Here is a 24,348-nt window from a genome sequence, read left to right on the forward strand (position 1 = left end):
ATTGGGGATGGCACGGTGGGATTGGGTGGAGATGGGACAAAATAGTACAGGGATAGAATAAATTGATGGGATATGGTGTTTTCTATGCAGGAGGGAAACCAGCCAAGTGCAACAAAATAAAAAAAAAAAAAATGGCCCGCTTGAAGGGCTGGTTCCCTTAAAAAGTTGTAAGATTTAACCAAAATTAAGGAACAAATTATATGTATATATATATATATATATATATATATATATATATATATATATATATATATATATATATATATATATGTTAGATCGAGAAATTCAGTAATTCATTTCTATCAACGCTAGATAGGCCAAAAAGACAGCAAGCATGAAGAACATTGGCACGTTATCGCTCCCATGCGCCAGTCACTGAAGTGCATTGCAGCAAATTATTTCCTTCACATCGCGCTGGAATGTAAACTGGAATTCCAGGAAATGTTATTCAGAGTATTGATGTGAAAATGAGACGTAGCATTTCTTTATACTGTCTGTTTGTAGATATTCAAACATGTGTATAGTGAGACGTAGCTTCGTTGAGTGATGGTCCTTGGCGTGGTGTAGAGATTTTGGCACTGGCCCGTCCCTGCAAGCAGCCTCAGTCGGGTGGCGCCCTATATGTCTGGGAAGTTAATTAATGCCCACCAGTACTTAATGAAGTTCACCATCCAATATCTAATTAAATCTTTTTCCCAGTGTCTAATGAAACTGTGCTCGCTTCCCATCACTTAATTAAATGTGTTTGAAATGAATTCGCAACAGTGTGTGTAGTAAAAATAAATTTCGATAGGCGGCAGTGGTGATGGTAGTCTCACTGGTGCACCTGTAATGCACTGCTCTGGTCACCGGCTTGCAGGGAAGACTAACCTAATTTGGCCCAAGTTACGCACGCGGCTATCCTCTTCTCCCTCAGCGCGGCCATGACGAGGAAACTGTGTGGCTGGTTGTGCCAAGTGGCTTCCTGATGGAGCAAGTTACGGACTGTCCCTTTGCATTAAATCAAGAGTGACCTTAATAACTGCACGAGCTGTGAAAACTGTGTCGATAATGTGTGTGTGTGTGTGTGTGTGTGTGTGTGTGTGTGTGTGTTGGGGAGGTAGGGGGGGGGCAAGCAAGCACACGTGAGGGCGTACACTATATTTAACTATAGCACAAATCTTGAATCGAAAAATACAAGTCAATATTTGAAGAGTGTATAATAGATCACGTAATGTTCCTTTAAAATGGATTTGTGTGCATCCAGAAAATTGTGTAAAAATGCTGCTGTTGGGTCTTGCCGTGTGTACTGCCTTGTGTTTAGAGTTCTACATGGTCTCTCTCTCTCTCTCTCTCTCTCTCTCTCTCTCTCTCTCTCTCTCTCTCTCTCTCTCTCGTAAGACACATTGTAAATAACCCAGCAACAAAGTGTTTCTCGCGCTTCTGCTCAGGGTGATTATATCATCTTAGCGGTAAGTGTGTGTAGGGATAAGCACACACACACACACACACACACACACACACACACACACACACACACACACACACACACACTGACACAGCTTAGTAAAGACACCTTCCCCCTCTCCTTAGCACTCCCAAACACAAAACAAAATAGATTAAAACAAAACATGATCGAGATACAAGGGCAGTAGTTCTCGAGCAATTATTATCACACACACACACACACACACACACACACACACACACACACACACACACACACACACACACACACACACACACACACACACACACACACACACACACACACACACACACACAAATATTAGATTAGCCTCGCCAGGACGCCAAACACTTGTATCTGTGAGGAGCATCGTGGGTATCAAAAGTTCAAGCAACAACACTTCATCTCGTTGTTGATTAAAACGCTCCATTTTTCACAGCGAGGCAACAGAACTGTCTGGGAAGCCGTGACAAAAGACGCAATACATTCTCCCTAGTTAAACACGCGCTACATTATGCAGTGTGGGGAAAGTGATGTTTGTTTCTTAAAGTGGAGAATGAACAGCATCATTTGAAGCATCTGGCGTGTGAGAGGTCCTTGTAATTATGTTTCTCTTATGTTTACGGTTCATTATCTTTCTTTCTATATATAGTTTATTTTCAGTTTGCTTATGAAAGTACTGCAGGTGAACAGTTGGCTTTTATTGTTTCAGGTGTGACTGTATCGGAGGTGAATGACTGTCCGAGGGAACGTGAAGGGAGCTGAGAATGGCGTGACGCAGCCTCCCAAACCCTGACTCAGCGTGTCACTCTTCCCTGCCGACGTGCTGCAGCGTGAGGGACTTGTGTGTGCTTGGAATCATCTCCTGTTCAAGTTGTGCATCTTTAACATGTAATAAATGTGTGTATATATATATATATATATATATATATATATATATATATATATATATATATATATATATATATATATATATATATATATACTCGTATATATATATATGTTTGCGCGCCCGCGCCCGCTAGTGTGTTCACGCTCAGTACATGCAAGAGCAGTGAGGATCATGTGTGCAGTCGTTTATAGGAAAAATGTAGCAGAAAGATTTGAAAGACTAGCAACAGATGAAATGTTGGTGTTGCTGCCGGTACTCATGCACCTCCCGGTACCGGTACAGCAACATTAGCTGTCCCTCAGGAAGGTCCCCTGGGGTCAGGAGGGCGGCGGAGGCCAGGAGTGCCCGTGTGAAGTGTATTGCTGGCAGTTTGCAGGTTGTGACGCTGTGTGCGTGGCGTTACGTCATTGTTTTGGCTGACCTGCAATTAACAAGGTCAGTGAGATAACGGTCATGGCGTAATGTTGAAAGGGTGAGACCTGCGTGGCGGAGGAGTGATGCTGGCGGCGGCGGCGGTGGCGGTGGCGACAGGAGTGTGCGCGCGATAGGCGTTGTCATGACGACGGTCTTGGGGAGGGTGGCGGGCCGGGACACCCGTCAGTGTGCTTACCGCTGTGTTCGGGGTGTGATCCACTCTGACGAGCCCGCCATGAGAGTCCTCAAACCCCCACACTGCTAAGGTAAGAGCCCATTGTGTGCCGTGCCCGGGGTAGGCAGAGTGGCCGGTGGCCGTGGGTCCGGCCAGGGTGCCAGGTGCCACAGTGGGTCCTCACGGTGGGCCGGATCAATACCTGGGCCCCGGCGTGTGTGTGCCTGTGTGCCCACCACCACCGCGCAACCGTGCGTGAGCGCCGACGACCGTCAGCCTACTCTCGCCTTCTCCGCCTTCATGGAGCGGCAACAGCTCCCTCCTGCTCTCCCTGCCCCCCTTCCCCCCTCGACCCTCTCCTCTCCCGCTCCACGAACAAGTGTCAAGACCGTGACGTCATCAGCGGCGTGACATTTAAGTGGACGCGCGATTATTGCCTTCGTCAGGCCCAGCAGGAGACTGCAGGCCCACCTCTCCAAGGCGATGCAGCTTCCTCCTCCTCCTCCTCCTCCTCCCTCTCCTCCCTCTTCTCTACTCCCCACCCTGCCTCCTTCTTCGCTTCCGTTGAGGAACTCTTTTCCTCAGTTACAGACTTCGTCACTTTCCCTCCACGCTTCAAAACTTTATGATGTAATTTTCAAAGTCGTAGACACATAGACGTACTTTAGGGCACGCGGACACACACACACACACACACACACACACACACACACACACACACTTGACATCACATTGTAATCTTCAGGTGCTCAGGTCTAGTGTCACCCTGGGGCAGTGTGGCGGCACCAGCGTGTCGTGCCTCTCAGCGCCAGTCGCCACAAGCAATATAAATGGCGTTGACGCTAATCACTCCCACACCATTCCCGCCCACTCTCCTTAGATCCACTAACGAGGCAGCAGCAGGGGAGGTGTGCCCCCTGTTAGAGCACGTGCTGGTAGGGATGGGAAGGGGGCAGGTGTGATGGGTGGTGTGGGTGAGAGTGTATAGGCGGTGCATGACTAAGGTAGCGGGGTGATGGATGCTGTTTGTCTTCACTCAAGTCTCACCGAGCATCGTGACTGGCAGGTGTTCGTGATACGCTTCTTAACAATGTGGCTCGTGGAATTTTGGTGCGTGCGTGCTACAGATTGTTGAGGGTTTTGAGGAATTTGTCTATTTTTTGCACGGATTACTCGCAATATTCCATCTTCTCATTCACCTGCTTTCTTCCTTATACCCTTGATCCCCTTATTCTCTCTTCACTTTTCTCTCTGTGTTTCCTCCTTAGTTGTATATTTCCTGACATCATCATCCTTTTGTCTTTCTTTATCTATAATTGCACTTTTCTTTTGCCTTTTTTTCCTTTCATTTATTTTTCCTCCATGTTACTTAGAGAAATGAGATATGCGTCCCCTTATGACCTGAACACATCCTCCCAAACACTGCAGCTTCTTCCCTCTAACTACTGCACCTCTCACCTCCTCCACTGGCCACAATATCATACCGTGCACTAAAATAACATAGACTCCTACGCTTTCTTACATGATGAGCTTAAGAGTCTGGCAATTTGCAGGTTAACGCTAACTGCAAGCAGAGGATAATTGCGGCCACTCGTACAGATTATGACGGGCCAGCAAATTAAATGTAAAGAGGAGGACCAAGAGGTTAATGTAAAATAAGATGAAAAGAAATGGTCAGATCGTATATCTATTTTGATGAGGTGAAATTTAAATACTACTCAGCATACAGAGCTCATGAACTGAATAGTGAATGAGAAGAGAGAGAGAGAGAGAGAGAGAGAGAGAGAGAGAGAGAGAGAGAGAGAGAGAGAGAGAGAGAGAGAGAGAGAGAGAGAGAGAGAGAGAGAGAGAGAGACTCAATTACTTAACTGTTCGTCTACCTTGTCTGTAGTTACGAAATAAAAGCTAATCTTAATTATTTGGACACACACACACACACACACACACACACACACACACACACACACACACACACACACACACACAGAGAGAGAGAGAGAGAGAGAGAGAGAGAGAGAGAGAGAGAGAGAGAAAGAAAAATCCAGAGGAAAAGCGACGTAGAGCCAGACAAATGGGCAGATAGTGAGGAGAGCAATCCATTTAGGTGTTTGGCGCCACAAAATCGAGTCCTTGCTGCTGATGATGGAGCGGTACGCCACAAAATGCCCCGAAATGTGTGGAAATGTGATCGTAAAGTAATTCTCAATAGACGAGGAAAAGTCAACGATGTTAGTCCTTCGTGTATGTGTGTGTGTGTGTGTGTGTGTGTGTATCGTGGATGTCTCAGGATGTGTATCAGTTGAAATGGAAGGAAATACAGTTCACCGGTCGGTCGGTCGCCTGCTGGTCACCCAGCCAGTCTTCCCCCATTACGGCACGAGCTCAGAGCTCATACTGACCGATCTTCGGTTAGGACTGAGACCACCACACACATCTCAGCACACATCGAGATGGCGAGGCCACAACCCTCCGAGTTACATCCCGTACCTATTTACTGCTAGGTGAACATGGGCTACACATTAAGAGGCTCGCCCATATGCCTCGCCGCTCGCGGGATTCGAACCCCTGCCATCTCGGTTATGAGCCGAGCGTGCTAACCACTACACTACGCGGTGTGCAGTGGTGGTAGGGATTATACGATGAGGAATTACAACTACTACAATAGGGTTTTAAATTGGAGGATTCAGTACATTTAGTAAAGTGATTTGATTTTTTTTTCCGACAAACTTAAATGTGAACCGATTTGTGAAAAGTAATCTTCATGGTGAGGAAATAATATTAACCATAGATTCATGTGTTTTGTTTGAAATATTGTTACATTTCATTAGTTTCATAACTTCTGAAATCTTGCAACTCCTGTACATGAAGAAATTATTGGAATCATGCTGACCAAGAAAATACGAAGCCTTTGTCCTAAAAGTGAAGCGTTTCGCTCATGGTAATGAAGCTCCGCCTGGGTGATCATTGAAGGCTGCCGCTGTAATCGCCGCCGCTCCTTCACTACCCAGGAAATATCTCACCATTATTGTAGTGAATACTAATTACCTAAGTGGCATTTATCATTAATAACTTGTCATTTTGTAAGAAATAGTGCACCTTCAGTATGCAATATTTTGTTAATTACATGATTTCCTACTAATTGATAACGCCACACGAGCTCTTGTGGCTGAAGTATCTTTGCAACTAAGGCGAATCATAATTTTGTTGTGCGTACTACCGCCCCTCCCCCCACTGCACGCCCTGCACGCCCTGCACGCCCTGCTTCCCATGTGGCGACCCCGGGCTCCTCTCCTGGACGCTGATTACCCACTCAGCCAACGCAGTAGGGAACCACAGCATGAATTTATATTTATTTTCACCATTTATCTTCATAATACTTTAATATATTAGATTTCCATTTTCATTACAAACAAGTTTACCTTCTTATTTTGTAATTTGAATTTTAGTTAGTGTATGTTGTTTAATTAAGATTGCCAGGCTAGGGAGATAAGGAAGTGACTGCTTTCCATATCGTCCTTGAGATCATCTGGCGAATCCATGGCATAGTTTTGAAATCAACGGTTCTGTTCATCCATGCAAACACTACAGCGCTGCCGCCGCCATGTGAGGGTCGCCGACCAATCTTATCTTGCCCGGTGGAGAGCAACCCGATATGCAAACAGCAACCAATGCGTGAATCTCCATGACCAGAATTCTCATCTGGGTAAGATTGCCAATGAAGCAAAAGGTAGCGAGGAAGTTATTCCCAGACAGAGTGACAGATGAAAGGAACATACTCGGTTATCAGTGACGAATCAATAGTGAGGTTTACACGTTTAGAAAATTTATGGCTGAGAATGATGGGCTGAAATAAGTTAGCACTGTGCTTTGTTCAGGAACTGCTACGCACAGACCAGATTCTTTTTGCAGATTTCCTTATTTTCTCATGTTTCAATGTTCATAAACAAAATTTGATGAAATATTCATATCAAAAGGTTAAAGTTAGGTATGCTTTCAGTGTTTTAGTAACAGATGGATAAGATTTCCACGCAATTAACGGTTTTTTTTATGCAAGAAGGGAAGCCGGCCAGGAGCAACAAAAAATAAAAAAAGAAGGTCCCACGATAAAAAAAAAAAAGGCCAGTATTAATAAGGATGGTCTTGCTTTGCCTGCTAATCAGTAGAGATGAAAGAGCAAAGCATATCAGAATACTGGCTAAGGCATTAGTATCACGTCTTGCAACCCACCTTAGCCAGTGCCCCGAGACAGTCCCAGTGATAAGACCAGGGAAATCACTCTAGTTATCCCTGAAGACCAGAGGGGAGGAAGGCAGCTGGGGAAATTTGTCCAGAGTCCAGACCTCAGGAGACGCCCCAGAGAGAGAAAGAGAGAGAGAGAGAGAGAGAGAGAGAGAGAGAGAGAGAGAGAGAGAGAGAGAGAGAGAGAGAGAGAGAGAGAGAAAGAAAGAAAGGGGGAGAAGTATTCCTTGTTTTTCTTGCTTATCTTCTTTTTTCTTCCTTTTCTTCCCTTTATCTAAAACAAAGAGGTTATAATGGAATAAAGAAATGTTACTAGGAATTTACGTGAAATACCGTGTCTCTTTGTTATGAGCGAGTATTCAGCATGTCACTCTTTCCCTGCCACACAGTCACCTACCCCCCTCTCCCAACCCCTATGCTCCCTGCCCACACCCAGCCAGAGTCCCCTGCTCCGCCCCGAGCCGCCTGCCCCTCCTTGGGTTATCAAATGAGGGAATTGATTCCGAAATGAGCATCCGTGAACTGATATTGGGTTGGCGGCTCTTCTTCACACACACACACACACACACACACACACACACACACACACACACACACACACACACACACACACACACACACACACACACACAAACACACACACACACACGGGAAGATGCTTAAGAGATGATAAGTATATGAAAAAATAGATCCCTCACCAGAGCAATAGATTAGTGGAGTGTATTATTAGAGGGAATATTTGTCCAAACTGTAATACTTCTCTTGTATCAAAAGGTTAAAAGATTAGGTGTCATAAATTCGACACAATTCTACTGGAAATACAAATTCTTTTCGTTAAATCCCATGTGGAGGTCAATATTCTCTTACATCATCGATTTTCCTGTTTCCGATGGATCTCTTGCCTTCATCCCGCCGCCTTCTCCGCAGGAGGGAGGTGAATACAAGGATTACTTACGTGTAAATGCATGCATACGGTGTCCCTGTTGAGATAAGCGTGCTCTGTATCTGAAGGGCAGCGGTCCAATGGGTTTCTTTCGGTATTTACTAGTCCTTTGTACACGTCAGAAGGAGATAGTCGCTGGAGGGCGATAACATTGACTGGAAAATTGAATGAAGGATCCTTGCCGTGGGAGAAGGAAACCAGAATGGGAAATTAGGTAAAGAATGAGTAATGGGATGCGTAGGGGAAGCCTCCAGTACAGGAAGGACGTGTGTGTGTGTGTGTGTGTGTGTGTGTGTGTGTGTGTGTGTGGGTGGGTGTGTAGGAGCGTGTGCGTGTCTTGACTGGGTTTTGCCTGCACGCTTGGCTGGGCGTCTCTCCCCTCAAGTCGCTGATGTGTGATTTACTCGGATAAATAAGATTATGATTAAAATCCTCACTCCGGGAAACACTGCGTGATGGAAGCCTGTGTTTTTTCGTGTGGATGAAGAAGAGCCAGCGACGGGAGGGAACGAAAATTATCATAACCATCGTACTGTTTTAAGAGGAAAAAATATGGTCGTGTTGACGTAGAATCTTAGGTTATGATTAAATCTTTTCGTAATTCTTGGTAGGTTGTTTCCCTGAGGTTCACAACGTAGCAGCTCCTAAAAGCGTAAGAAAAGGTTTAAACTATTTATTCAAACTATGCTGTAACCCTAGAATCAAGAAGGAATGAAACACGAAAGAAAGAAGGTAACAAGAATGAATAAATGAAGAAGGAAGTAACAAGTAGAAGAATAAGTGACGGAGGAACATGAAACACACGGAAGTGCCAAGATTATAAGACGCTATTATAAGACGCTATCACTACTATTATACTTTCGCAACATAACGTGAAGGAGAAATTTAACGTAATACCAGATTTTCGCGTCCTGTTTGTTGAGTGTTGGTGTTGGTGTTGGTGGCAAGAAGGTGCAAGCTCACCCCTCAGCAAGGCTGGAGGTGTGCAAGAGGTGTGCGAGTCTTGGTGCTCAGGTTCGATATGAGTGGCATTGGTTTCCGGTAGAAGAGCAGTGCTAAATAATCCGGTATTCATTGATGCACATAGAGAAGTAGCCCATTGGAAGTCAATAAGCACATACTGCATTGGGTGTCTTGGTCCCAGCTCGGTGAGTATCACTAACACAAACAGGTTAATACTTTAAATGTGAATTGTTATATATTTCCAGGGCCTCTCGCGAATACGTCTCATATTTCAGTGGCTGTGAAAACGTGTTAATTATCGCTCATCAGTAAATATGTCCAGGATTCCACTAGTCATTAAGGGAACGAATATAAATGAAAGCTCTAAAACAACATGCCCGTTTTTTCAAGTGTACAGATAATTAAAATTTATTAAAAGATATTCTATTAAATTCAGTCTATCCAATAAAGGATGGAGCCGTTCATTACTGTGACATGCTGGGCCGGGACGAGGTGAACGTGAATCAATGGTGGTGTAAACGGAACTCATTCTCTATAACACCTTCTCGTTAACCTCTTCATTCACCTTCCCGCTGACCTTACACGTTCTCGCTAACTTCACACCTCACTAACCTCATTAACTCGTGCTCTTGCTAACTTTATGAATGCACTATCTCGCTAGTCTTCACGTTCTCATTAACTTCACTTACATACCTTCCCGCTAACCTCACGTTCTCACTAACCTTACCCATTCTTGCTAACCTCTCTTTTCTGAACACCTCGCCATGCTTATTTTCTCGCCAAATTTATATACACCATCATATGTAAACTCACCTTACTTATACTCTCTTACTAATACACACATACTTTTAAGCTTACGCCCGTGTTCACAAACGCATGACTATTTTCAAAGGCCACAAAGATGACTAGCTGGGTTTTCAATAGTGTTTCTTCAGTTAATAGTGTAAAAATCTTGTTCATCTGCTTCTAGAACCGCAAACACACCTTAAGAAAAACTCGTGTAAATAGAAATAAAGCTTTGAAATAGTGGAGGTGAAGCTCAGGAGTTAGAGAATACAAGCCTAAGTTAGTCTCACCGAAATAATACACTCACAAAACCGCATCGCTCACACCTCATACCTACACATAGCTACTCCCTTCCCTACACTCCTACCTCCATTATCCAACTATAACACCCTTCCCTAAGTCTCACATGTTTACCAATACTTCACTGCACCCCCACGTTGCGCTCCCCTGGTGACGGTGGCAAGGAGTGGATGCGGAGGAGGGAAGGGAGTGCTAACAGAGAATATTATCAGGGCCTCACCACTACTACCTGCTACCAGACGCCGTGTTTACCTCCATCGATCCCCTGCGCCAGTACTCGTCCTGGGTAAACATTAGGTATCATGTGACGTAAATGAGAGATGCGTTAAATTTAGTTCCCCCTTGTGGATAGGCGCACTCTAGGCTCATCAAGACCCAGCGGTGTTAATGGGGAAGCGTGCGTGGTGGTTGTTTTCTCTCTCTCTTCTCTCAGTGTTATGACTCCCCTGTGTTCTCAGAGTAAGTTGTGTTGTAAGGGAGTAAAAAAGGTATTGTTACACTTCACTTGGCGCCAAAACTTAACTCAAATGTCACGATATGTTTGTTCTTGTTTGGTTCTTGTAGTGACGGGATTTGGGCCGCCGTGGTACAGTGGAACCATGCGCGCTTTGGGGTCCTAGGGGTCTCCAAGCGCACGGGTTCGAATCCTGTCCACGGTCCGAGTGTAGGTTGGGCTTCCTCACTCTGGGCAACGGTTTCCTAGTGGGTGGACTTTGAGATAGCAGGTACCCCAAAAAAGTATCCCCTTTAGCCCTTAAATTCCCGTGAAAAACCTACATGGTATAAATAAAAAAAAAAAATAGAAATAAAAGGGATGGACGTGAGTTTCGTGTTGTTGAATGGTTCCTGGACAAACACACACACATAATGAAAATAGTGGCAGCAAAAAGATTATTTTCTATGTTGAACTATTCTTTCCTGAAAAGAGTAATAGATAGAAGCATTACACCATCTCCAAATCGAAAGCTTCATCTGACCAGAACAATAAGAACACCTTTCAAGACCCATGTCAATTTAACCCTTTCAGTAACATAACGCGTCTCCATATTCATTATGTTTCCTACTTGGTGGGGGATTAAAATAGTAAAGACTATGGGTATTAATCTTCTGACCACCATGGAACCTTCTAATGTCAAGAAATTTCAAAGTAAAAATGTGTCCCAGTATTGAAGAGGTTAACCAGAGCCTCTTGATAATAGGTGACTTGTTCAGAGCCACACGTCACGGCGGCTGAGCGACTTCCACTCCACGAAACAGTAACGTAAGAGTTCCGTCACACTGATAGCTAGAATATCTCGTTACGAAACAAACTCACATGACCAGACAGGCTGACAATGTAACCAAATTTAGCCACACTGGTCCCTAGCCTGGCCTGCCTCTTGCCTGCCTTTATTGAGCCTCCGACCTACAGCTGACCCGCACCACGCCACGCTCATCACAGCGGCGACACACACACACACACACACACACACACACACACACACACACACACACACACTTTTATGTTACGGTAATGGAACAGCTGATGAATGTTGAGTGTTTTTTAATAATATTTTGGATGTTATCAGTTGACTCATTTGTATGTGTGTGTGTGTGTGTGTGTGTGTGTGTGTGTGTGTGTGTGTGTGTGTGTGTGTGTGTGTGTGTGTGTGACTAACTTTGCTCATCTTTCTCTCTCTCTCTCTCTCTCTCTCTCTCTCTCTCTCTCTCTCTCTCTCTCTCTCTCTCTCTCTCTCTCTCTCTCTCTCTCTCTCTCTCTCTCTCTCTCTCTCTCTGATACATAAGAGCATATTCTTCCCACCATAAGTTACAGCCAATTTCCTCCCACAAGATGGTGAAGTGCGGAGGCCAGCGGTGGGGTCACAAACACCTCCTCCACTCCCTCATTCTTTTCCTCCTCCTCCTCCTCCTCCTCCTCCTCCTCCTCCTCTTTCTTGTATTTTTTTTGTCTCTCTCTGTACCGACCTTCCTCCCGTTCTCTTTAACCTTTCCTTCCTGCCTTCAGTCGTGTCATCTTTGTTGTTGTTATTGTTGTTGTTGTTCTCGTTTTCTTCCTCTTTATCTTCCTCCTCTTCTTGCTGTAGCTCTTCGTGTGTCTTGTATTCTCCGCGCTAGCTCTGTTCAATCTTCTCTTCTTCCTCCCATTCTCGTCCTCTTCTCTGTCACCCTCTATCCTTCCCTTCCCTCCCCACCAGTACCTCACTTCCCTTCGTCCCAACATCCACCCCCATCACACGTCAGAAACACACTGCCGAGGGTAATTATATAATAAGGCATCTGTGGAGTTAGGTGGCAGAGAGACGGACAGACAAACAGGTAGACAGGCAGATAGACAGAGTGGACAGGATGGATTCAATGTAATCACGCGTTTTGATGAAGCTGGAAATTGAGGTGCAGAAGGAAAACTTGAGCGTTGCCGGGGAAACATGTTGACTGTGGGGTAAAAGAGGAGAGATGAATAGGGAAGGGAGGAAAAGTAAGGGAAAAATGAACGAGTGTAGGGAAAGACATGAGTATAAAGGAAAGAAATTGTGAGGAAAAAAGCGAATGAATGACAATAAAAAGGGAATACTTGAAAAAAAGTGAAAGAAATTGTAAAAAAAAAATATAGAAGAAAATAGAAAAGAGAAGAATAGTAGGGAAGATATTAATAGAAAGATAACAAATGTGGGAATGTGAGGATGAAAATACAGAACAGAATCAAACGTGAGGAAAAAAAATGTAAGAAAAATAACAAAAGAAAAAAAAGGGATATGAGAGAAAGAGTGAGAGGCATCAAACGAGAGGAAGCAGTAAAATATAAAGAAAATGGAAGATAAAACTGAAAATAAGCAAGATAAGGAAAGATCAAAGGAAAATATACAAAAAGGAGGAAAAAAAATAAGACAACTAAATGGTGAGCGTTTTTGATCGTAAAGTGAAAAAAGAAAAGTAAAGAAAGGAGAAGGGAGAGTAAAGGAAGAAAGTGGCGAAAAGAGAGAGAGAGAAAATTCAGGAGAGAAGACCGAGAAGAAAGACGCAAAGGAATGCAATATAGTGGAAAATGAAAAGAGAGGAAGGGAGGAGGAGGAAAAATAAGAAAAAGGGAGGTAAATAAGAAAGAAAGAAGAAAAATAAGATATAGGGAAAAAAGATACGAAGATAAAGAGAAAATAAAGAGAGAGAGAGAGAGAGAGAGAGAGAGAGAGAGAGAGAGAGAGAGAGAGAGAGAGAGAGAGAGAGAGAGAGAGAGAGAAAGAGAGAGGGAGATCAGTGTTTGTACATATGTTTGCTTACATTAAAAAGGAAGAGAGAAGGACATGTAGGATTAACAGAAGACCAGCAGGGTGTAGGGTGTAGGCAGAGGGTGTAGCCAGGGCCAGGCAGGGTGTAAGTAAGGTGCAGGGTGTGTCACAGTAAGGGCAGGCAGGTTATAGGGAGTGTTGGTAGGGTGTAGCAAGGATATAGAGTGTACAGCAGCCTACCCCTTCCCTCTCCCTCTCTCCCTCTCTCCCTCTCCCCTCTCCCATCTCCCTCTCCCCATCACTCGCCCTCGACTGAAATATATTTTTAGTTTGAATTGTTTTGATTCGACGGAACTGTGTTGTGTATGGAGATTGGAGGGAGGGAAGGAGGGAGGGTACACACACACACACACACACACACACACACACACACACACACACACACACACACATCACTATACGGGCATGAAAATCGTCGTTCTAGTAATTATTGAAAGTTGTTTGTGCCTTTTAATAATCAGAGAAGTAAAATAAAAGAGCTTACGATGAACAAATACATCCGCAGCTTCTTAATTTACTATTTTTTTCTATTTTTTCTTAACATCCTCCTTTAATTAACTTTCTGGAGCAAACACACACACACACACACACACACACACACACACACACACACTCTCTCTCTCTCTCTCTCTCTCTCTCTCTCTCTCTCTCTCTCTCTCTCTCTCTCTCTCTCTCTCTCTGCCACTTCAGGGAATTGGCCGTTTACTAATATGGCCCTCAGTAAGTCAGCGTGTATGTGTCTGTCTGTTTGTCTGTCTGTCTATCTGTTTGTCTGTCTGTCTGTCTGTCTGTCTGTTTGTCTGTCTGGCTATCTGTCTGTCTGTGTGTTCAGCTACAGTCCATCATTCTATTAATGCATCCAATGGAAAGTATTTTAAAAGTACAATGTCGTGTGCAAATACACACACACACACACACACACACACACACACACACACACACACACACACACACACACACACACACACACACACACACACACACACACACACACACACACACACACACACACACACAAGTAACAGCAAATTGAGAGGGAAATGGCAGCCGGTCTAGTTTTCATTTAATTTTACTTTATTTTTTTTCTTTTCATTTCCGCGTCCACTCCACCGAGATGAACCGCCGGGACTCGAAACCAGGTCATGCATTCACTTCCTTACTTTTTGCTGTTCGAGATGTGATGAAACAATTGTACCTGGGGAGTGAGTAGCTTTCATGGGGCTCGTCACGTAATGTTTATACTCCAGGCAGGTGTGGAGGTGGGGAGGTGGGGAGGTGGGGAGGACAGGAGAGCAGGGAGGTGGAGAAGGTAAGGAAGCAAAAAGAGACAAAGGAAGAGAGATATGAAACGTGACTAGAGAGAGACAAGGAGGATAAAGAGAGTAATGATGCTGTTGACGTAAAGCAAACAAAAGACTGGCTTCTGAAACGTGTAGAGAGAGAGAGAGAGAGAGAGAGAGAGAGAGAGAGAGAGAGAGTATACAGTAAGGACACTAACATATCTAGGAAAAACAACCAAGAAAAGGAACGAAAGATAGAAAAGCTTAAGTTAACGCTTGAAAAAAAAAAAATGTGTAAGAGATCCAAAGTAAAAAAAAGTGAAAGAAAATGGTTTGAAATGCAAAAAGAAAACGGACTTAGATCTGTGTGATGTTAGTACAGTTTGTTTGCCAGCGCTGGGTGTGTGTATGAGTGTGTATGTGTGTATGTATGTGTGTTGAGAAGGGGAAAGAAGGAAAGAGAGAGAGAGAGAGAGAGAGGTAGAGAGAAGAGAGAAGAGAGAGAAGATTGACGATTCTAGGCTACTGAAAGGGAGACAAGGAAGGAAAGACATGAAAAAGAGAGAAGCGAAATATTCAACAAACGCCAGATGCCAAAACTCACATGCCCGAGTATAAACGCCAAAGCCAGACCCACACCTTCCCTTCCCCGCCTCGCCCTGCCTTCCCTCTCCCTGCACGCTGGTCCTGTCTCCTCAGGTTCACAGTTCACAGTTCACAGGTGCCCCGGTTCCGATCACCTGCTGTCTTTGTCGAATCATCGCTCCTGCCTCGGTTCCTGCCTTCTGTTTTGTCTTTTGTGTGTTTTCTACCTTTGTTTTTCTTATATTTGTCTGTTGATTAAGACTTTTTGGTTGTAATGCTGATTTTCTCTACTTTATTTTTTGGTTCATGAGTTATAAATGTTCTCTCGTGTTTTGTTTCATATATATTTTTTTAATTGTTTACTTTTTTGTATTGTTAAGGTTGAGTGTAACGATTTCCTGAAGTGTTTTTAATTCATATTGATTTTCTCATAATATTTTTGTTTCTGTGAATCTTTACCTTTTTCTTATATTCTGCCTTCTCTTTCTTTTTCCTCGGTGCTCGTCATGTATTTCTTGTGATGTTTTTCTGGCTTCACCTTTTTCATTATTCCTTTCGTCACATGGTAAGCTTCTTTCTTTGTTTCTCTGAACTGTTATTGAAAAACAGGACTCTTCGAAGAATCTACAAAACTAGCATTTATTCAGGAACCCACAGAGGTGATTGTTCTTTGTATATTGCGAGTGGAAGGGGAAGGCTTACCTGATAATTGTTTCATGGTGCAGTGGCCTTCCCTTCCCCTTCTGTAAACACACAGAGAGCGCAGCACAGCCATGCTCAACAGTCTTGTAACCTTCCTCACTCTCCTCCACCTTAGAGAGGTTATTTCTTGTCTTGACTCTTGTAATCAGATGCAAATCTTTTCTCGGTCTTGGTTCTTCTGAGCTGCTGTAAGTACACTAAGTACCGTAAGGGATTGTTAACTAGTGAGATTAATTAGAATTGAATAAAAATGCCAAATATAATGGAAGAGAGTGTTTTGTGACACACACTTTGCTCTATCCAAGAGGGAAGGCGTGACACTCACAATTCCCTCGCAGAAGAAACCTCCAAACTTTCCTTGAATGACAGTCTACTATCCTGTGTTTCATATTGATTAGTACCAAATGAAAACTTAATAACATAAAATAATAAGGGAAGTTTCCTTTCTTTCTCGTTTTCTTTCGCACCAGTTCTCGCCTTCTCGCTCTCTATTTTCATTCTAATCCCTCTCTTCTTTTTCTTTATTCCACTCTTCCTCGGTTTTTACCGCTCTAAGCATCATCCTCTCTCTCTCCTTGTCTTTTATTCCTCATTTTCTTCCTCACTTCCTTGTTGTTTACTTTTCAAATCCTCACTCTGTCACGCTCTTCCTGCTCACTCTTCTATTCCTTTCATTTCTTCATCTCTTCCTCTTTTTTTTTATCTTTTTAACTTTTATCGTCTCCTTCTTCCGTCGTTCCTTCTGTTATCCGTTTTCTCCGTTTTCTCCGTCTTTCATTTCTCTCCCGTTTGAAACCTGAAACACTGAGAGAGCACACACACACACACACACACACACACACACACACACACACACACACACACACACACAAACACGTATCCTCTGCGTCATGCCTTCGTCAGTAGTGCAAAAGGGAGTTGTTGCATGGTCTTCTGCTTTATACTGAAGGCCACGCTTATTTCTAATATAGACTCTCCACATGTTTTCTGCGGCTTTCGTTTCTTTGTACTTTCCAATCAGTTGTGTTTATCTGCGCTGTATATTTCTTGTAATAGCTAATTATTTCTGTCGTCTTATTAATTTCTCTATTCATTTAGTCTTGCTTTGTCCTCTCACTCTCTCTCTCTCTCTCTCTCTCTCTCTCTCTCTCTCTCTCTCTCTCTCTCTCTCTCTCTCTCTCTCTCTCTCTCTCTCTCCATCATCATCATATTTCTCTTCCTTCAGGCTCTCTTCTCTAATTCCGCCTTCCCGTCCTTCATTCTATTTCTCCTGCATCTTGTCTCCCATGGTAAGCCAAGTCCCTCTCATCCTCTCTAATCTTTATTATTTCAGCGCTGGTGGAGAAAATGAATTGCAGTTAATGCGCTTTTTGTTATATTGCAAGTTTCGGCAATTCTCTGCATAGGCGTTTTAGGAATGATTTGTATGACGGATGCATTTCATTTCGTGAAATCATGCAACTGCGGATTATATTCAGTTTTTGATGAGTTGGAGTATTTGAAGCATTTCTGGGTTCTCGTATAATGTGGAGGCAACGCACGCACGCACACACTAATCCCACACACCCACACACATATCCACCTACACACACACACACACACACACACACACACACACACACACACACACACACACACACACACACACACACACACACACACACATACACACACGCACACACACTCACATTTCTTTTTTCATATCCCCAAAACTAATTATTTCATCCGTGTTTTTCTTTTGTATGTTCTCTGCCTATACATACTCCTCCATGTACAAACGCCACTTCGAGCACTCTTCATCTGAGACGCTCCACACACTTCATGTCTCGTTGCAGGAACAGAACCTCGCAGGACACACGAAGGTTGACAAGCAGCCCGCCGCTAAGGCTAGACTTTTTTGGACGCACATGCACTTTCCATGTACACCCTCACCTTGCCTCGCGCGTGCAGTGTTCCGGACATGCACACTACACTGTTCCCGCACACATTCTAGTCCGATTCACATAAATGCTGGTTGCACACTCGCACATGTAGACAAATGGGCAGACATTCTCTCTCTCTCTCTCTCTCTCTCTCTCTCTCTCTCTCTCTCTGTGGGATAAGAGTCCAACACGCTTATCGCCTCGCAGACAAGGAAAGGGCGGCTTTAACAACACGGCGGCGGCGGTGGCGGTGGTGGCGAGGCTGGCGGCGGCGCGCAGAGAGGGCGAGGCGGAACTGGAGGCAGAGACGCTGAGCTGCCTGTCTCACGAGCTCCCGCAAAACTGTCCCGTAGTTTACACAGGCCAGCGATGTTGACCTTGTATCCGGTCTCTTGTGCATGGCAGGGGATTCTTGTATACACACACAGACACACACACACACACACACACACACACACACACACACACACACACACACACACACACCGCGTAGTGTAGTGGTGAGTACGCTCGACTCACAATCGAGAGGGCCGGGCTCGAATCCTGGTAAGCGGCGAGGCAAATGGGCAAGTCTCTTAATGTGTGGCCCCTGTTCACTTAGCAGTAAATAGGTACGGGATGTAACTCGAGGGGTTGTGGCCTCGCTTTTCCGGTGTGTGTGGAGTGTGTTATGTGGTCTCAGTCCTACCCGAAGATCGGTCTATGAGCTCTGAGCTCGTTCCGTAATGGGGAAGACTGGCTGGGTGACCAGCAGACGACCGAGGTGAATCACACCCTCAGTTCCTGTCCTCATGTTCTCCAGTAGAACTTTCTTTTATGGATCATGATTACTATGCACAGTCTACAAATACTCCATGATCATTTTTTGCTCTGTCACACTTCATTAAAAGTCAGTGTGTAAACAAACATACCGGCATTCGGGACTCCTTGCATCCCTGTTAGTGGAGGGAGGAGCGAGCTGACGTGTCCTATAAAGTCTTGATATTTTCTATACGGCAACGTTTCGCTTCGTTTGAGTCCGTTTGTTCGAGTGCCTGTCCGTGTGTTCATGTGGCCGTTTGTCCGTTCTTTTCATCGCCACTGAACTGAACACGTCCGGTGCCGCTGAATATTCGCCAGGTTCGGCCGTGTGCGCTTCCGCGCCGCTAAAAAATGACACTGCCTTCCCATCGCGTCCGGTATTTGTGGGAAAACGAACTCGGCTGATCGGGATAATGGTGCAGTATGACCGCCTGCCCGGAAATGGTCAGTGTAACCCAGGCCATGGTCAGTGTCCTCTCCCTTGTCCCTCTCTGTCAGCGTGGCTCGTCTGTTTCCTCCCTCCCTTAACTTAGTCGAGTACCCTCCCTTCACCCTTCTCCCTTCTCTCCCAACAGTTCCTTCCTACTCGACCCGCGTCACTCTAAAAGGAGCGATGTGATGGACAGAAATTTCACGTGGTCTTGATTCCTTGAACTTGCTTTGATGAATATTGTTATGGTGTGTGTGTGTGTGTGTGTGTGTGTGTGTGTTTCACTGTTTGATCTGCTGCAGTCTCTGATGAGACAGCCAGACGTTACCCTACGGAGCGAGCTCAGAGCTCATTATTTCCGATCTTCGGATAGGCCTGAGACCAGGCACACACCACACACCAGGACAACAAGGTCACAACTTTTCGATTTACATCCCGTACCTACTCACTGCTAGGTGAACAGGGGCTACACGTGAAAGGAGACACACCCAAATATCTCCACCCGGCCGGGGAATCGAACCCCAGTTCTCTGGCTTGTGAAGCCAGCGCTCTAACCACTGAGCTACCGTGTGTGTGTGTGTGTGTGTGTGTGTGTTTGTATGTGTGTGTGGACTGAGTGGCTGGATAAATGGATGGTATTGGTGGTGGCGGTAATGGTTAGGGTGTTGTTATGGTGGTGACAGTGATAAAGGTGGTGGAAAAAGACAATTATTATTGTTGAAGTTGGAGTGGAGAAGAGCTGCGGTGTAATTGTCGGCTGGCAGTGAAGGAAGGAATAACGTACAAGTAATCCCAAGAATCCCTGGACGAAGAATCAGGGCAGACTGGGACATCTGGAGGCGATGCGGTTCAGGCGACGGCGTGAGAGGAAGCATTGTGTGTAGTGTGTCCCGCCACCTTCCTGCTGCAGCACGCCACCACCACCACCACCACCACCACTCGAGTCCTTGCGGCGAGCAGCGTGCAGTCCTCCACTTCCCCTTCAGGACACCTGACGCACTTTTCGGAACTTTACCAGGCAGCAGCGACAAACACCGATGCCTTGCCAGGGCCTGCATACCACGGCTGGCGCAGGAGCCTGCAGCCTGTGTGTGGCAGCGTAGCCACGGGGCATGACGAGAAAAGAGAATATGTGTTATTTATCATTAAAACTTACTGCAGCTACTGATGTTGCCGTTATTAATGTTGTTACTGCCGCTGTAGCTACTTGTAATAGTTGTAGTAGTAGTAGTAGTAGTAGTAGTAGTAGTAGTAGTAGTAGTAGTAGTAGCAGTAGTAATAAATGTAGTAATAGTAATAAATGTAGTAGTAGTGCAATTACCTTGGAAATGGAGAGGGAAGACTTTACTTGATTATAATTTTCCCGGCACAGGAAGGCGTGTGCGTGGCCGCGGTGCCTCAGGAGTGAGTGCAGGAAACGGTCATGTTTGTAAACTGACCGCACTGCGGCGTTCTGGTGACTCAGGGCTTCCAGGTAACTCTCCCCAAACTAGATCATATTTCGTGCTGGAAATTACTAGTGAAGCGAGTAGTGGGTGTCCTGCGCGGCGTGTGTGCTGGTGACTGTTGTACATACACTTTCTTTACGAATGTTTTAACCAGCTGGGAATTAGAAATGAGATTAAGATGAAAATGACTATTATTCATGATTTTTCATAATTTTTCATTGCCATTATGTCATCATGTCTTATGTGAATCTCCCTCGAGGATGGAGAAGAGAGAAAGGAAAGAAGAAGCATAGAAATACTGATTTAGAAGTGAATAAAAAGAAAAATGTGAATGAAAAAGTGAAACCTAAAGAACGTGCAGAAAGAATGAAGAACCAAAGAGGCAATAGAGAAAGAAATAAAAATGTTTGCCAAAAAATATCAGAATACGCAGAGAGAGAGATGGAAGATGAGACGAATAAAAAAGAGAGACATAGAGATAATAAAGAGAGGGATAAAAACTGTGCTTGTAGTAAAAAATGGAAGAGAAAGAGAGAAGAGAATTGGGAGAGGAGAGGAAAGAAAAGAGACGCCATGAAGTAATAAAGAAAGAGAAAAATATGCTTATAAAGAAAGAAAACGGAAGAGAAGGAGAGTAAGAAAAGGAGAAAAATAGAGAAGCAATGATGTAGTAAAGAAAGGAAGAAAATGCACGAACGAGGAAAGAACAGTAATTGAAATACAGAAAAGATAGAAAAAGACATAAGAAACGGACAAAACTAAAATAAAAAGGAAAACTAAAACTGGAAGAGAGAGAGAGAGAGAGAGAGAGAGAGAGAGAGAGAGAGAGAGAGAGAGAGAGAGAGAGAGAGAGAGAGAGAGAGAGAGAGAGAGAGAGAGAGAGAGAGAGAGAGAGAGAGAAGAAAAGGACAGATATGGAGATAGAACAAAACTGCAACAAGGAGAGATAAAAAAAAAAGAAAAGAAAAAAAAAGTGGAACAGGAAAGGAAGAAGAAGAAGAAGAAGAAGAAGAAGAAGAAGAAGACAAAAAGACAAAGAAAAAAAAAATCTGAAAATGGAAGGGAAAGTGTCAGCATGTCAAGCCCTTCCCCACAAAACTGCAGGTGTCGTGTGAATTTTTCCCTCCACTCCCTCGACGACCTATTTTGAGGCGACAGAGAGGCGTGAAGACACCCTCTGACACGTGGCCCTTGAGAGAGGAGGCGGAGAAGGAGGAGGCAGGGAGGGACAGAGGGAGCGAGGAAGGAAGAGGAGCCGCAAGGGGTATCAGTATCAAGTCACGTCTAAAAATATGAACTCATCCTTTTCCCTTGACATACTTACACGCAGAACTTTCGAGCCTGACTGATTCTCCAAGGAACTCAAAGGAAGGAACAAGCAGCAGCAGATTTGTTGGTTCTTATCCCCTCTACTTCTACAATTCTCCTTCATAGATTTTCATGATTACATTAAAAAGAATATGGACACAGAAGAGAAAATGAGAAAAAAACAGTAGGTTAGTTTAAGACAAGCAGCAGCAGATTTATTGGTCCTTATCCCCTCTGCTTCTATAGTCCTCCTTCATAAATCTTCATAGTTACTTTAAAAATAGTTTGCATGAAGACACAAAAAGAGAAAAATAGAAAGCAGAAGGTTAGTTTAAAACAAGCAGCAGCAGATTTATTGGTCCATAACCCTTCTGCTTTTATAATCCTCCTTCATAAATCTTCATAGTTACATTAAGAATAGTTTGCATAGAGACACGAAAGAGAAAAATATAAAAACAGGAGGTTCTATTTTTCTTTGCGTTAAGGAATTATTTATGTCAGTTCAGTACAAAGAAGAGAATCTGTTATAGGTATTAACCACTTCAGTACCATGACGTGTTTCCATATTCATTCTGCTTGCTATTTGGTGATTTTATACAAGTTCAGAAACTTATGTGGAGATTAAAATAGTAAGGACTGTGGCCATTAATCTTTTGACCTCCATAGATCCTTCCTAATGTCAATAAAATGGTCAAATCGTACAGAAAAACTCAAGGTAAAAATGTGTCCCAGTATTGAAGAAGTTAAGAGGGAGAATTTGTTTAGCAGTTAAAGGGTTAAGAGACTGTGTAGTGATGAGTAAGACTCGTGGGAGAGTCAAGGTGAAGATTCCACTCACGGCTACATCTACTACACTCAAAACTTCCAACGTAACAAACTTCAGTGAAAAAAATACCATGAGTAGTTTTATGAGAATTTTCAGCAGCTGTCTCATATTCAGAGAGAGAGAGAGAGAGAGAGAGAGAGAGAGAGAGAGAGAGAGAGAATATAAGCGCTAGATGGTAAAAATAAAAGTGAACTCGTTATGCTGATCCCGCTGAAGGTAATGCGCCCATCAACACTCCTCTTTCTGATGCACTTAGGATATTGCCTCTAATGCTGCTTTTTCCCTCATTTCTATTATTTCTAGTAAGATGTTCGTGATTCCTTGCTATCGCTTGAAGGAAGATGATCCGTGGAACAAATAAAACAACAACAACAAGACGAGGAACAACAACAAAAAAAGAAGCAGTAGATGGCACAGGGGTAAGAAAGAGACGAAAAGTGTTGGACGAGGAAGTATACAGTACACGAGCGACGCCTAAGAAGGAGGAGGAGGAGGAGGAGGAAGAGGAGGAGGAGGAGGAGGAGGAGGAGGAGGCGGCAGAAACAGCACGTAGGGGACAGACGGAGGCAAAAGGAGGAAAAAAGGAGGAAGAGGAGCAGGATGAGGCAGAAACAGCACATAGAGAACAGAGGAAAAAAAGAAAAGGAAGAGGACGGGGAGTAGGAAGCAGAAACAGCACGTAGGGGACAGAGGGAAGCAGGAGGAAAAGGAGGAGGAGGAGGAGGAGGAGGAGGAGGAGGAGGAGGAGGAGGAGGAGGAGGAGGAGGAGGAGGAGGAGGAGGAGGAGGAGGAAGAAGAGAAGGAAGAGGAGGAAGCAGAAACAGCGCGTAGGGAACAGAGAGAAGCAGGAGAAGGAAAAGGAGGAAGAGGAGGAGGAGGAGGAAGCAGAAACAACTCTTAGGGGACAGAGGGAGGCAGGAGGAGGAAAAGAAGAAAGAGGAGGAGGGGAGGAGGAGGAAGAAGAGGAAGAAGAAGAGAAGGAGGAGGAGGAAGCAGAAACAGCGCGTAGGGGACAGAGAGAGACAGGGAGGACACACACAGGGCCGGAGGACTCGTTGCCGACAGACAGACACAAGTTAGTGAAGCGGGAACTCGGACAAGGAGCTGCAGGGAAGTTGTAGAAGGCCAAGTTGTTGATGTCTGATATTGAGAAGACATTTTTTCACAAGTTTGCCAGTGTGTCCCGAGGCTTCCAGGCAGGGGAGTGGCGCGGTATGTTGCATTGAAGTGTCTTTTTTGATGCGCGCGCATAAATGTGTGTGTGTGTGTGTGTGTGTGTGTGTGTGTGTGTGTGTGTGTGTGTAATTCACCACGGGCGTCTGTTGGATATCCAGACAGCGTTCCCCATTACAGAGTGAGCTCAGAGCTTATAGACCGATCTTCGGGTAGGACTGAGACCACACACCGGTAAAGCGAGGCCACAACCCTTCGAGTTACATCCCGTACCTACTTGCTGCTAGGTGAACAGGGGCTACACATTAAGAGGCTTGCCCATTTGCCTCGCCGCCCGCGGGACTCGAACCGAGTGTGCTAACCACTACACTACGCGTGTGTGTGTGTGTGTGTGTGTGTGTGTGTGTGTGTGTGTGTGTGTATGTGTGTG

The 24,348-nt window shown here is 44.5% G+C and overlaps 1 protein-coding gene across 13 annotated transcripts in view; it reads left to right on the forward strand.

The window, feature by feature from the left end:
- Positions 1-2,897: 2,897 nt before the first annotated feature.
- LOC123506347 overlaps positions 2,898-24,348 on the forward strand; it is a 313,494-nt gene continuing 292,043 nt past the window's right edge. For 6 of the 13 annotated variants that reach the window (XM_045258363.1, XM_045258364.1, XM_045258366.1 and 3 more), the window contains exon 1: positions 2,905-3,019. The gene's annotated coding sequence lies outside the window, so the exon portion shown is untranslated. Of the gene's footprint in view, positions 3,020-20,535; positions 20,638-24,348 lie in introns of all 13 variants that reach the window. The other 7 variants (XM_045258362.1, XM_045258355.1, XM_045258360.1 and 4 more) reach the window with 3 other exon arrangements.

The sequence above is a fragment of the Portunus trituberculatus genome, chromosome 19 (genome assembly GCF_017591435.1).
Source record: "Portunus trituberculatus isolate SZX2019 chromosome 19, ASM1759143v1, whole genome shotgun sequence".
Lineage (NCBI taxonomy): Eukaryota > Metazoa > Arthropoda > Malacostraca > Decapoda > Portunidae > Portunus > Portunus trituberculatus.